Source organism: Cygnus olor, chromosome 8 (genome assembly GCF_009769625.2).
Source record: "Cygnus olor isolate bCygOlo1 chromosome 8, bCygOlo1.pri.v2, whole genome shotgun sequence".
Classification (NCBI taxonomy): Eukaryota; Metazoa; Chordata; class Aves; order Anseriformes; family Anatidae; genus Cygnus; species Cygnus olor.
The window spans coordinates 13,979,496-13,994,120 of record NC_049176.1 but is presented as its reverse complement, the minus strand read 5'-3'; positions in this window follow the sequence as shown (position 1 = coordinate 13,994,120).

The following is a 14,625-nucleotide window of genomic DNA, read 5'->3' as shown; positions in this document are numbered from 1 at the left end:
GTTGGCTTTTTGAAAGTCCAGGGTAGCAATCCTGCTTTTAGCCTTACTTCTTCCACCAAGTTCCATCTTGAACTCCACCATCTTGTGGTCTCTGCATCCCAAGCTGCCCCCAACCTTCACATCCCTAACAAGCCCATCCCTGTTGGTAAGGACAAGGTCCAGAAGCACTCCCCGCCTCGTCGGCTCCTCCACCACCTGCATCAGAAAATTGTCTTCAACGCACTGTAGGAACCGTTTGGACTGCACATGCCTGGCCGAGTTGCTTACCCAAGAGATGTCTGGATAATTGAAGTCCCCCATGAGAACCAGTGCCCGTGATCATGACCAGCTGCTTGTAGAAGGCCTCATCGACCATGTCCTCCTTATCTGGTGACCTGTAGTACATCCCCACAACAGTGTCCCCCATACCAGCCCACCCCTTAATTCTCACCCACAAGCTCTCCACTTGTCCTTCACCCTCTCCCAGGTGGAGCTGGGTACACTCTAATTGCTCCCTCACATAATAAAGGGCAACCCCACCTCCTCGCTTCCCCAGCCTGTCTTTCCTAAAAAGGACATAGCCCTCCATGACAGCGTTCCAGTCATGCGAGCTGTCCCACCATGTCTCTGTGATCGCAACGAGATCATGGCCCTGCGACCGAACACAGATCTCAAGCTCATCCTGTTTATTTCCCATGCTCCGTGCATTGGTGTACAGGCACTTGAGGGAAGCAGCGGGCGCAGTTACCTCTGGAGGGATGCAAGAAGAAGATTCCGAACGGGGTATCGGGATCATTACCATCTCTGAGGAGCCCTCAGACAATCCTATGGGACAACTCAGAGTTTTTTCCCTACTATCTTCAACAGTGACAGCAGAGACAACTTCCCCCAGCCCTTCTCTGTTACTTCTAACTCCCCTCCCTTCCCCTGTCAAACCTAGTTTAAAGCCCTGGTAACCAGTCCAGAGAGCTTGCTCCCCAACACACTTGTGCCCCACTTGCTGAGTTGGAGGCGGTCATCAGCCCACATACCTGGTTTCTCAAAGGACTGACCAAGATTGAAATACCCAAACCCCTGGTCTGGACACCACCCCTTCAACCAGTCATTTACCTGTCCCGTTCTCCTCCTTCTTTCTGGGTCCCAGCCACCCAGCGTGAGGACAGAGGAGAACAAAATATTTGAACAAAAATATTTGAGAGAGGAGAGGAGAACAAAAATATTTGAACTCTTTGCACAGAGGAGTGAAAAACTACAGTTTATATATTTGGATAGAAAACAAAGGAAAAGAAAGACCAACAGCCAGAATACTGTCATCCTGCTTTTGCTAAAACATGTCTATTTGTTCATATCTACCCTTTATAAGGACTAGGGGAATCACAGTTCAAAGTTGCTGCCATCATTCAAAAGTCACAGGTGTAAAGATCCATTGCATTTTAATTAATCTTGGCTTTTCATACTTAATTTAGAAAATCCAGTGTCAAGAATTATCAGTTTTTAGTGAAAATAGGCAAAGATGTCAGTTGATTGCAACAGACGAGAGCTAAATGAGACTTGAAATACACTGACAGCATATTAGCAGATGTTTCTGTCATTCAACAAAAGGAAAGTAAGCCTTAAAGCAAGTTTTGCGTTCTAACCAAAAAAAAAAAAAAAAGACATTGTACCTACTTCAGTTTGTAACAATGTAAAATAACTACATCCAAGAGTAGTGTATTAATTTTCTACCTAATTGCATTTGCATTCATTTGCTAGAAGATGTCTTTAGTTAAGAATTCATTGTGTTGAACTAGACGTACATAGCAGATCAATGCTCTAAGATTTAAGGAAAATGGTCCATACTCAAGGTGGACTTTCTGTCTTTGCAGCCATGGTCACTGTCTTTACAATTGTCAAATCTAATTAAGTCTAAACCTCAGACCAGTGAAAAATACAGTCTCATTCTTTCTACTTTGCTCTTTAACTACGTAGTTGGTCTTTTTATATCTATCTATATATACAATTACTCTAAATTATATGCATATATATGCATATATATATAATACTCTAAATTACCATACGTATTCACACACATGAAAAAGTATCTTGAGAAAAGAGAAAGTAAATGCTATCTCATACAAGTACACACATTCAGAGAGAGTGTGTTTGTTTTCAAGTAGGACAATCTCTGCATTTGTGATTGATGTGTACTGACCCCCAAATTGAGGCCTGCTAGTCCACAATGAAAGTCAGAAAGCACGTGATTTTCAAATAATCTTTCCAGTAAACATGATAATCATTTTTCTATTCTATAGTTTTTTCTTCTAATAGAGTTATGAAAAAGCAGGGCTGAAAAGTATCTCAAGGTATTACCAAGTTAATTCCTTTCCTCTAAACTGGGATCAGTAATATATACTTGATTTAAGATGAATTCTTCCAATATCTCCAGTAAGCTGGAGTCTACAGATATTAGGTAATTTATTTCCTTTCTAATTACCTTCTCTAGTAAAATATTTTTGTTTGTTTGTTTGTATGTTTTGTTTTGTTTCACCTAATGTCTTATCTGTATCTTTCTCATTTTAGATTACCTTCTGTTCTATGTGGACACAGAAAAAAATATAAAATAAAATAAAAAATCCTTCCTCCATCAAGCATAGCTGAGGACTGCTAAAAATCATACCAATCATTTCCATAAATTTTACATTTTCTTCAGTCATTTATCTGATTCATGGTTTCCAACCTCTTTTTTGTCCTCTGCTGGATTTTCTAAATATATTCTACAGTTTTTCAGCTGTGGCTTTATGCTGCCTGAGTACAGAAGAACTATACTGAGAGTGTTTATTATTCATCTTTATACTTCCTCTATGATGTCTGCCTTCCCTCTGCAATGACATTATTGTCTCCTGTTCTGTTTGGGACTGATTTTAATTTTGACTGACAATAAACCCACAAAGTCATTAAAAAAATCATTAGGAAAGGAAGCCCAAAGAAACCTATATTAATCTGCTTGGTGCTCTTATTGTTGTTATTCTTTATAGGATACGTTGTAATAACCTCATGCAAATAGTCTCTTTACCCAGAAATCCCTTCATAAAGAACTGCTTTCAGTCACTGAGGTCAATTATTTTTGGTTAAATTTATTTACTGATTTGAAATTGTAGCGTTTCTCATACTCCTTCTCTTGCATCATTGACTGAAGTAAATGTTATATTCATGTCTATATGATTTTTCTACCATTATGTATTACATGGGAATAAGTCTGTAGTTTCTTCCAAACTTATCATTGTTATCTGACTGTTAAAAGTTATGTTTCAGATTCATGTTAATGTGGTGTTTTTAAATTCTGTCAGAAAATAAATTAATGTAAGACCTACTATAAAGTATATATTTTATAGGTATCTTGGCATTGTCTGTAATTTCAGTGATTTGTATTTACTTGAGAAATATGATTTTATTTAGTTTTGTTATGGGTTTTGTTCTGTTTAAGGACTAAATAAAACAAAAGCAAGGATAAGAAATTCACTGCTGCCCTGCTTCTGACCTTGTACCAAGGTAAATGGATAGTAAAGTCCCAGATCCTTGCTCATCCCACTCAGATTTTGAATCCCGTTCTGCTGTCAAAAGCACGTGCTCTCTTTTGCAGACCTCCTCGGTGAAGTGTGATGCAGTGATGGATCTGTGAAGGACAGGGGAGAGCTTTAGTCTGTTTTCTGTTTTCTGCTGATTTAAGAGAGGATAACTAGATTACTCCCATGCTGGAGCATGAGTAGGATATGAACAACATTTTTTTCTGAATTGGGAGATATTTTTTTACACAGTCCAAGTTATCCAATGCAGAATTACAAAGCTCTGCAGAGTAAATATTTTCATACTGAAGTGTTTGATGAGGTACTGTGCAGCAACCTATTTCTGGACATTCAAAGACATGATAAAACATGCATTGATTTAACTTGCAATTGTTTAGAATAGAAATGTCACAGTACAATAGTCCTGATTTAATGTACTTGTACATGTACTGTACAGAAAGAATACTACAGTCTCTGATACAGATAGAACATTTTCATCCCATGCCCAGGAGTGCATGACTCACTGGTCTTAGATAGTTCTTTTGCATCAATTGGTGTGCTTGTTTAAAGTGAGTAGTGCAATTGAGAGGGTGCTCTGTTAACAGAAATCCCACTGCTTTTCCTTTATGCCTCATCCTTGCTGGGGCAAAAATATCTGACCTGACAGAGAAGAAAATGTTCAGTTAAATTGTTCAGTATTGTACACTGCACAGAATCAGATGCATCCCTCTGGTCATGACACTGAGAAATGCAGTTGAGGGGAAAAAGATTCTTTATCTGAAATACAATTGCTTTGTATGCTTTTATATTTCCCAAACTGTCATTCATAATGAATATGAATGCTACCATACGCTTCTATTCTTTAAATCCAGAACCAGAAGCCTGTATCTGTCTGTTTTATACAGAATAGGCACTAGTTTACACTAATGATGTAGAACCACGTATGTAATGATTTCAGGTGAAGTCTTCTGGTGCATTCATGAAGAAATGACTGCTGTGTAACCACTCAGGGAAAACAAAGGGTGGAAGTGTGACTCTCTTGTTTCCCATTTCCATAGTCCCAAAAAAAAAAATAAACGTATATCTTGTGTGTCTCTGTGTGCATTTGTTTTTGTTAATTTAGCGTTACTTTAAAGTTTGGAAATTAGTTGGAAACTAAAAAGTTTTGAACTTTCTTTGCTCCTGTGCTTTCTTTCCTCATTTGCTACCAAGGGACTACTGAAAGAGTAGCCCCATTACTCCTTACAGTAAATATCGGAAGGATGCTATGTGGGAGATCAAACAGGCTGGATCCCTGAAAATCTGGTTACTAAACAATAGAGTAAGATCTTGGAGGAATTTAATTAATTTATTTTGTATTATTTTGTATTAACATATTTAGTGTGACTTTTATAAGTCTTGATTTCTTCTGCATGTAGCTGGTCAGGGAATAGGTTACAAGTATTTTAACCTTGACTTTAAGATTTGAAAAACAAAGAACATAGAAGAATATTACTCTCTCACTAGGAGTATTTTAAAAATAAATTCATATTGTTATAGCCAACAAAAGTTTGCCCCTTCCCATAAATTGTATAGAAAATTATATATAATCACTAGTTATATGCCCAGACAGCTCAGATCTCCTTTTAAATACTAATTAAATACTTTTAAATTGTCATTAAAATTTATTTACAGAAATCTGCTTATTTGTAATGATGACACAAAAGGTGATATCACTCATCAAAATTGTTTTTCAAATCATAATAAAATTAAGGTTAAAGTACTGGTGAATTACTGTAGAAAATAACTTTTTTTTTTTTTTTTTTTTTTTTTTTTACCATATCATTCATCAGCAGAAGGCCCTGAATACCGAGCTATGGTATCATAAAACAGATTTGCAAATTCATTCATCAAATTAAACATTTAATTTAATTTTTAATTTAAACATTTAGGTTTTTTTTTTCCCTCGGGTAAATTTTAAACATGAGATTGAATATTGTTTTCTATTTTCTGAAGGTGCTGCACTCTCTGCCTCCCCTGTGATATCTTAAAGGATACTTGTCACTCTCTAACCAGGAGTCAGACTTTTCCAACATCTCCCATTTCCTATTATCTAGAAGTTAACAGAAGATAAAGAAGAAAAATTGGGAAGTGCTGCAAAGACTGCACACAGCAGCCGCAAACAGCAGCCTGAAAAGCACCCTGGGGAACCTTCATGGGCCCTCTCCCAGTCTCTGTCTGCAGCCTCTCATTGCAGTGATCCAGGTTGCTTTGATCTCTAAGGGCCATTTAAATAGCAAGTGAAAGCTCTGTAAGGTGTCCTTCCCTGGCATGTCCCTTCTCATGAGGCCCAAATTCCACAAAGGCCTCCTGAGCACGAGCTCATGAATTTATTGCTGCCACGTGGTCCAGACAACCTCACAGCAAGTGGAGGATCAAATAATTATCATAATTATTAATGACCTTCATCTTAGCAAATAGGAAGCAATAGTACAAGCTACCATTAGAGCAGCCAAAAATGGAAATTTTGAAGTACCAAAGAAATTACCAAGTGAACCCAAGAGAAAACAAAGCAGGTGACAGCTAATGATGCTGCTGAAAAGTGAACGTAACAATTATATGTATATATTAAAAAAAAAAAAAAAAAAAAAAAAAAAGTCACTACAGTCTATTTAAATGTGAAAATGAGAAAATAAACAATTAATAGCAGGTGTGAGAAGTAAAACTATGCAATATTAACAGAGGGAAAGAAGAAAAAACGTAGATCTCATTACAAACATCTTTTTTTAAATAATAAGTATGAAATAAAAGAAAAATAAATAATTTATCTTCTATTCAAGAAATGCTATTTTAAAATAACTGTGACTTTTAAAAATATGCAGCATGAATTGAAACTAGAAAGGTTCTGTATATGTGCTGCTGTTATTTTGACGGTCTATTAAAGACAATGGGTCAAGAAAAAACTTATTTCAATTGCGGTGTGTAGCTATGATAATTGTGTTGTTGTCTAATCCACCATTACAGTTCCCTTCTGTAGCAGATCTTTTGATAAAAAAGGGAGGGAGGAATAGTCATTGCAGCCCCTGTTTCACAGACGCCTCGGCAAGCAGTGCTAGCAACAGTGAGTCCAGATGGCAGAGCACAATGTCAGATGTCCAATTACCTATGTGAAAGCTGGCATTATTATTCTTCAGCCAGCTGGGAGTATATAATGCTGGGGTAATCTCAGTTCTGTATTTACAAATGGACTACAGCACTTTACCAAGTGGTGCAAAATAGCAGTGAGTTGACTTTCAAACCTGTCTCTTTCTACAAGGATAGAAATATTAGTTTAAGGATGATAATACAGGACAAAAACCCAAAGTCTACTTTCAGATTTTAAAGTGAATTTTCTTTGTGGGAATAGGAAAACAAACAAACAAAAAAAAACATAAACAAACAAACCAAACCCACTTACTAAGAATACTTGTACTTTTGTGATGACAAAGAAAAATGTGGTAACAATTTATCATTCCTCAATTTATCAAATTGACATTTATCAAAAATAATGTAAAATATAGATATAGCACAAGTTTGGTATAGTCAAATTGCATAGTAATATAAGTAAAAATGTATGTTTCAATATATGCAATTTCAATATATGGTTTCTTACATTGGATGTTCTTTGACAGGGCACTAGTGAGAAGATTCAGTTCAAGCTGAACTTTCAGTTTAAAACACATTACTATAATGCATATGAGCATTGTCCAAAGAGGAGTACTAGAAGGTATGAAATAGTAATTCATTATTATGAAACTGATGTATAATCTGCTTCTTATTGTCCTCAACACAGAAGAATAGAGTTTACTGTGGGAAAGAGAAGTGGCAAAGGTTGTTGAGTGATGCAAATATTCTTAGTGCAATGAAGAATGAAAACCTTAGTGAATTGTCTCATAAGTCTTTCATAATGATGTGTGACAGAGCAAAAACATAGCAAATGAGGTTCAGCACTGATAGAGTTAAGTCATTAGTTGAAAAGCAGATTTGCCTACATATATGGTAGATTCTAAAGTTATATTAACCCTCTGAAGAAATGCTCTTTCAATCACTGAATAAATATATGACAATGTCAGCTCCAGCACTCAGTGGTGGTTCAGCAAGCAAGTATCAGTTAAGAACTAGGAAAAGAATAGAGAACAAGACAGAAGGTATCACTACAACTTTTGAAACCCCGGGAACATAAAAGAACTGAATAATGAATGTAGAAGAAGAACAAATACGACTGCAAATATAAAAATCAATCCATTTCATTCTGCAAATGGATACTTTAAATAAATTGAGATTCTTTTGCTCAGAAAAGATATGAAGAGGATTATAATGAAGACATTAAAAAACTCTCAAACAAAAGGTAAATGAGGACCTATTTTTCAGTATTTTTTAATAAAGCAAGAAATAAGAAGAATCCAATGAAATTAAGCATAGAAGTTCTAGAGCCAAGAAAGGAAGTTATATTGAATATGTTTTGGAGTTCATCATTGTAGGTGTCTTCAGTACCAACTGTACACCTTAGTTAAAATAATTATTAGGGAAACTCATAGAAGAAAGGTTCATTGAAAGATTATAAGAAATATTTAGGAGAAAAGATTATTAAACACAAAAGTATGGATATAATTCTGGATCAATGAATCCTTAACTCAACAATTTATGTGGGGGAAAACATTCCAGAAAAAAAAAAAAATTTACATTGATTTATTTTTCCTTTTTTCTTCTCCAGCATAAGCCACTCTAAGACAAAGTGGCATAAGGTTTTGTGAAAACTTATGTAATACAGGTTGAACCTATACTTTTAAAATAAGACAGAGGGCTAAAAACAGCATATGTGGGACTTTCTGAATTCTTTTTTTTTTTTTTTTTTTTTTTTGTTTTGTTTTGTTTCCTGAAGCAGCAATCACAGGAGAGAGAAATAAGTTAACAACTGTGAAGTAATAAATAGGTATGATTTTCAAAAAAATGCCCATTATGTTGCAAATTGTTATGATAGCAATGATAAACTGCTCAAACATTCCTGTGAGAAGATACCATAATAGCTTTTAGTCAGTAGGTAGGAGGACATAACTGTCATAGACATAATAAAAGACTAAACTATTTTTATTATTCCTATTCCTACTCTTCCTCTAAGCCTTAATTTCTCTGCAATTTCTTATATTTTTTGGCTACCTACTTTAGAATGATGCCTTAACCACTATATTCCATTTTGGTTTCCATTTGCTCTCTAGATACTATATTTACAATAAATAATCTAACCATTGTAACTAGGCAATACTTTCAGCTCCACTGCCTGTTCCTGGGCTGTCGGCATTAGCGGATGCAGCTGGCTGTGATGTATTCCCAGCATTCCCAGTCATTCCCAATAGCTTCAATGTTACTATTCCCCAGTCTCTTTGAATTTCTGCCAATTAGACTGTGACTAGTGTTCTATTTTTTATGGGAATATTTACATTTCTTTTTTGTTGATTGTTATGGTAAAATGGTTTTCAAATTATGTTCCATGGCATTCATCTTGTTAATGCCTTTTTTTTTTTTTTTTAATGAGAAGCTCTCCAACCCCCATGAAAATTGATGAACCATTTGCTATATTTTTCCATTTTAAACTGTTCTTTTTGTGCTCAAAATAACACAGTTATATTGCTGTCTATAATCACTTTGTTCTGGTAATTATCTGACACCTTTGCAAATCTCAAATGTCAGGATGTTATAATGCTTTCCTTTGGCTATTGTAAACCAAGAACAGGCTAATTTACTTCAACGAGAGATGTAGCCTATTCTTATTTTTCACATTTAGTTCATGAAGACTTTCTTTGATGAAATTTGATGGACACGCAACAACATTTGATTACATACTTTTGGTAAGTAAAGAAACACCAGTTTCATACTATTTGGAAGTTCAGTTTTAGTCATCATCAGGACCTGGGTCTCCTCCTGCATTGCATTAATGCTATCTTTCTCTATCTTCCACAAAATCTTTTTTTAGACCATTGTGGTGGGTTGACTTTGGTTGGCTGCCAGATCCCCACACAGACACTTTCCCACTTCATCTTCTCAACAGAACAGGGAAGAAAATAAGATGAAAAAGGTGGTGGTTGAAGATAAGGAGAGAGATCATATACCAGTTACTGTCACAGAAAATTGCCTTAGGGAAAAATAAATTATTGAAAATTAAAATAGTTTGGGATAGTGAGAAACACAGACATTAAAACAACACCTTTCCTCCATTGCCTCTCACTGTTTCGCAGGCTTAACTTCACACCTTTCCATCTGCTCTACCTCCCACCCTGCACTGAGAAGCACAGAGGAAGAGGGAATAGGAGTTGTGGTCAGTCCATAACAGTTCCTCTCTGCCACTCTTTCTTCCTCACACTTTTTCCGTGTTACATTGTAGGTCCTTCCCACAGGCTATAGTCCTTCAGGATAGACTTGCTTTTGTGGTGGCTCTCCACAAGCTGTAGTTGTTTCCTTCAGGGAGTATACACCTGCTCCATTGTGGTCCTCTCTACAGGCTACAGGGAAATCCCTGCTCCAGTACCTGCAGAACCTCCTTCTCGTCTTCTTTTTCTCAGCTTGGTATTGAAAGGTTGTTCATCCTGCTTTTTCCCCCCTCATTCCTCACTGCCTGTTTGGCATTTTTGCCCTTTCTTAAATGCATTTTCACAAATGTACCACCAGCATCGCTGGTCGGTCAACTGTGTCCTTCAATGGGGCTGTTAAAATGCATATCTGGAACATTCCTCTTGTCCATACTTTCCCACCTACACCTAATATGACCCAATATGATCATATCTTTCCCCCTTTATCAAATGTCTCCCATACTTTCTTTCTTTCTTTTTTCTTTTTTCTTTTTTTCTTTACTTTTCTTTCTTTTTTTTCTTCTTCTTTTATCTTTATTTGAGACTCTAATTTTGCAGTTTTCAAATGCATGGAAATAGTTCTCCTCATACAAAACAATGTAATGCATTGGCTTTACCTTCCCTCATTATGTAATATTTAGCTTTATGATATCTTCATGTCATCTATACAAACTTAATTAACTTATTTTCATTAAGCACTGAAAGATTGCCCACTTACAAGTCTAATCCCTATGGCTATCCAATAGTTTTAATTCACATTGTTATTAGTCACTTTCTGTCTAAGCCTCAAACACAGCTATTTTAATGTATCACTTTTACACTGTCCAACACATCTGAAGAATGAATCTCTAGATGTGTCCTATGAAGTAGATGTATACCATAACTTTATTTCTTCTTTTCATATTTGGAATTTTGCAGGATAATAATAATAATAATAATAATAATTTCATACCTTTTCTTTGTAGCTTAGTAAATAGGACTTTTGCTATTACTGAGTAATCTTTTTACTGACCTGACAGTCTCAGCACTTCTTGGGCTCACCTTGACCTCTTCTGTTTTTTGTTTCCTGTAGCATTTTTCTACTATTCAAATGTTTATTACCTAACACACTTAATTTCTTCAAATATATGAATGCACATATGTAACCATCCTGACAAAATCATGGAGTCACTCTGCATTGACTTTGTAACTGTTGATATCGACTGAGGTTAGGGGAAGCTGATGTCCAGCTTTCAAACTTCAGCTGGGTACCAGAAAGCAGACTGGGAGAAGTCAGCAGACTTCACGAAGGACATGCATCAAAATAACTCCTTGCACACCCAAGACTGAGAAAGAAAGGACTCATGCCATGAACGCCCTTGCAGCAAAGACCTTAGCTGTTCGCAACTAATCTCACTTCTATTCTACTTGAGGAAGACTAAATCATTAGGTCCCACAGACATGCTGAAAGGATGAATGCACCACCAGAAAAAACAAACAAACAAACAAACAAAAAAAAAAAGATATTAAAACTTTTTTATTCCTACTGTATTTTTGAAGTTTTCCTGAGTTAATTTGACTGTTAAAACATTATTTGGATTATTGGTAGATTCTTAGGTTTTATCTAGGAGAGTAATCCCTTTTGCCAATAGTCTGTTTTCAAGTATAACATTTTCCAACTCTATTTTTTTTTTTTTCCTCAAGTGTGCATAATGGATGAAAGGGCCATTACAGAAAATCTGTACCACGAAGTCCTCAATGGAGCCAACATATACAGCAAAATGTTAATTATTAAGGCTTGGTAGTGACACAAACTCTCATGGTATTGAAAAAATGTGCACTATGAGCAGAATATGTGGAATTTTATATCACTCCATTAATTTCATAACATGGAATCATAGAATGTCTTGGATTGGAACACACCTCAAAGATATCTAATTCCAACTTCCAGCCATGTGCAAGGACACCTCCCACTAGACCAGGTCACTCAAAACCCCTTCCAACCTGGCCTTGAACACTTCCAGAGATGGGGCATACACAAATTCTCTGAGCAAATTGGTCCAGTGCCTGACCACCCCCTGAATTTCCTCATAATATCCAATCTAAATCTTTCTGTCTTTTCGTTTAAAGCTGTTCCCTCTTGTCCTATCACTACCTACCCTTGTAAAAAGACACTCTCCATCTTTTTATTAAGACCCCTTTAAGTAATGAAAGGCTGAAGAAGAAGCATGGAGATGATGCTAAGGGCACAGGGATATCCTGGGAATGTCATTGGACCATCAAATTCCTTCATAAATCAAAGAACTGACATTCCTCTCCTCCTCCTCAGATCGGGTAGGAAATTTTATCTTTCTTATCATTGCTCTTCTTTTATCACCTCTTCAGCTCCTGTGTTGTTGATATTGTTTTCAACTTTGTGCTGAAGCAGTGATTATAATGAGTATACTGAGTCAGAATAATCAATTAAACCTTAGGTAGTTCTTTCTAGATTATTACTTTAGGTAAAAAACCTTCACACTGAGCTATTATTATGAGCTATTCTGCCAGCAATTCATATATCTTCAGTGATTTTGCTACCATTGAGAGAGATTTTAGTTTCTGAAGTAAACACAGTACAATTAAACTACCAGGAGCAGCTGTTTTCATTTTTCCAGTGAGTTGCTTTCACTTCTGAGCCTGTTTCATTCGTTTGCTTTTAACTCAATGTTCAGTGCAGGCAATCACAGACATTTACTGTTTTGGTGCAGTGGGGCTTCTGCAGTATTCTTCCTGGAGTGAAATTTTATACATTTTTTGACATAATCATGCAAAGATGTATTCAGCATTTACTAGAATCACTTCACCCTAAAGTGTATTAAGTTGTGAGAATTTATTTTCTTTGGCTTTTTCCCTGCAGGAGAAATCACTCAAAAAAGCAACTGTCCTAAACATTGCGATTTGCAAAGCCTGTCCTATTTTCTGTGTCTAGAATATCTGACCTAAAAGAAGTGTTGCTGAGAATAATACCATAGACGCTTCATTGAAATAAGTGTGTTAACTGCTGTAAAGCATTTTGTTTTGCTCTTGCTTTTAGCTTGCACTCCTCATGCATTTTTTTTTTTAAACACGCACACACCCTGTCCTTTAATGACTGTAATATAAACTTAAGACATTTCTTAGTAAGTTCCAGAGAAGTACTGGATGTGACATTGGCATTGGAATAGGCTGCCCAGGGAAGTGGTTGAGTCACCATCCCTGGAGGTCTTTAAAAGACGTTTAGATGTAGTCCTTAGTGATATGGTTTAGTGGAGGACTTGTTAGTGTTAGGTCAGAGGTTGGACTAGATGATCTTGGAGGTCTCTTCCAACCTAGATGATTCTGTGATTCTGTGACAGAAACAGACTTCTTTATGAGAGTTTATGAATACTATAGAGAAGGTTATTTTGTAGACTACTGTTTAATTATATTGGTTTAATCTAATGGGGGAATAATGGAAAACAAAGAAAGAGAACAGAAGGACTACAAACAACATGCCATCTGCAGACACTTAGAGGTTATTAATAGAAGACAATATCATCAGAAAAAGCCTGTATTGCAAAACAGCAAAGGACAAGAGGCAATGGGCGCAAACTGGAACACAAAGAGTTCTGTCTGAACATCAGGAAACGTTTTACAGTGAGAGCGATGAAGCACTGTAACAGGATGCCCAGAGAGTTTGTGAAGTCTCCCTCCTTGGAGATTTTCAAAAGCTGCCTGCACATGGTCCTGGGCAACCTGCTCTGGGTAGCCCTGCTGGAGCAAGAGGTCCCTTCCAACCTCAACCATTCTGTAATTCTGTGACAATAACAACTCAAGTATAGATTTGCCTATTGATCTCAAGCCTACCTTGACAGTAGTCTTTACTTGCAAGCCTTAAGTTAAATGGCCTGAATGCTCCAGAGCCCGCTTTCTCTAAATGTGATGTCACCATTTTTAGATAGCAATTATTTTTTTTCCTATATATTCCACTGCTGATAAATTTCCAGAGAAAGGATTTCAGTACTAAGTCCTATTCAGACTGAATGATTAATTGCTTACTTATCCAGGCCTGGTCTAAATAGGAGACTATTTACATTTTATTTTTGTCTTTGATAGGCAAGGGATTGGAACTAATTGCTGGATCAAGAGTATTATAGACAGAAAGGATCCATAGTTAATCTTCCTCTGAAGCCAAAACTTTGCAGCAATCAAGATTTTCAGGCTAAGAACCAGTTAAGTCCTGTGCTGTACTGTACACATGTACATGAATGTACAGAGAACACAATCAGTTCAAGGACTGGTAAATTAATTTTCTCTCCTTGAATAAGAAATGCATTGAAAAAAAATGATAGACTTTTAATTTTTTTCCAATTAATTAACAGTCTTTAAATCATAGGACTGTTTTTTTTGTTTGTTTTGTTTTGTTTTTCTTTTCTTCATTTAAGGATATCTGCCTGTGTATTGATTTACAGCACATTAATCAATAAATTAATTATGCCTTTTAGGTAAAAAAAATATCAATAGGTAATTTAGCAATGAATGTTTTATGACATAAATTGGCTGCATTTGCTGACAAAAAATAGACTGTGTTCTACATTGAATTACACAGATCATCACATTCAAGACATACAATATTTTGAATATGTCATAGCCTTAAGATTTAGCAACTCAACAGACATTAGTGAAGTCTGAGAGTCCGAGTTTCAGTAAGTTTTTGATCATTCTCATGGTGCTCATGACTGATATATCTATCACAATAAGTTAGA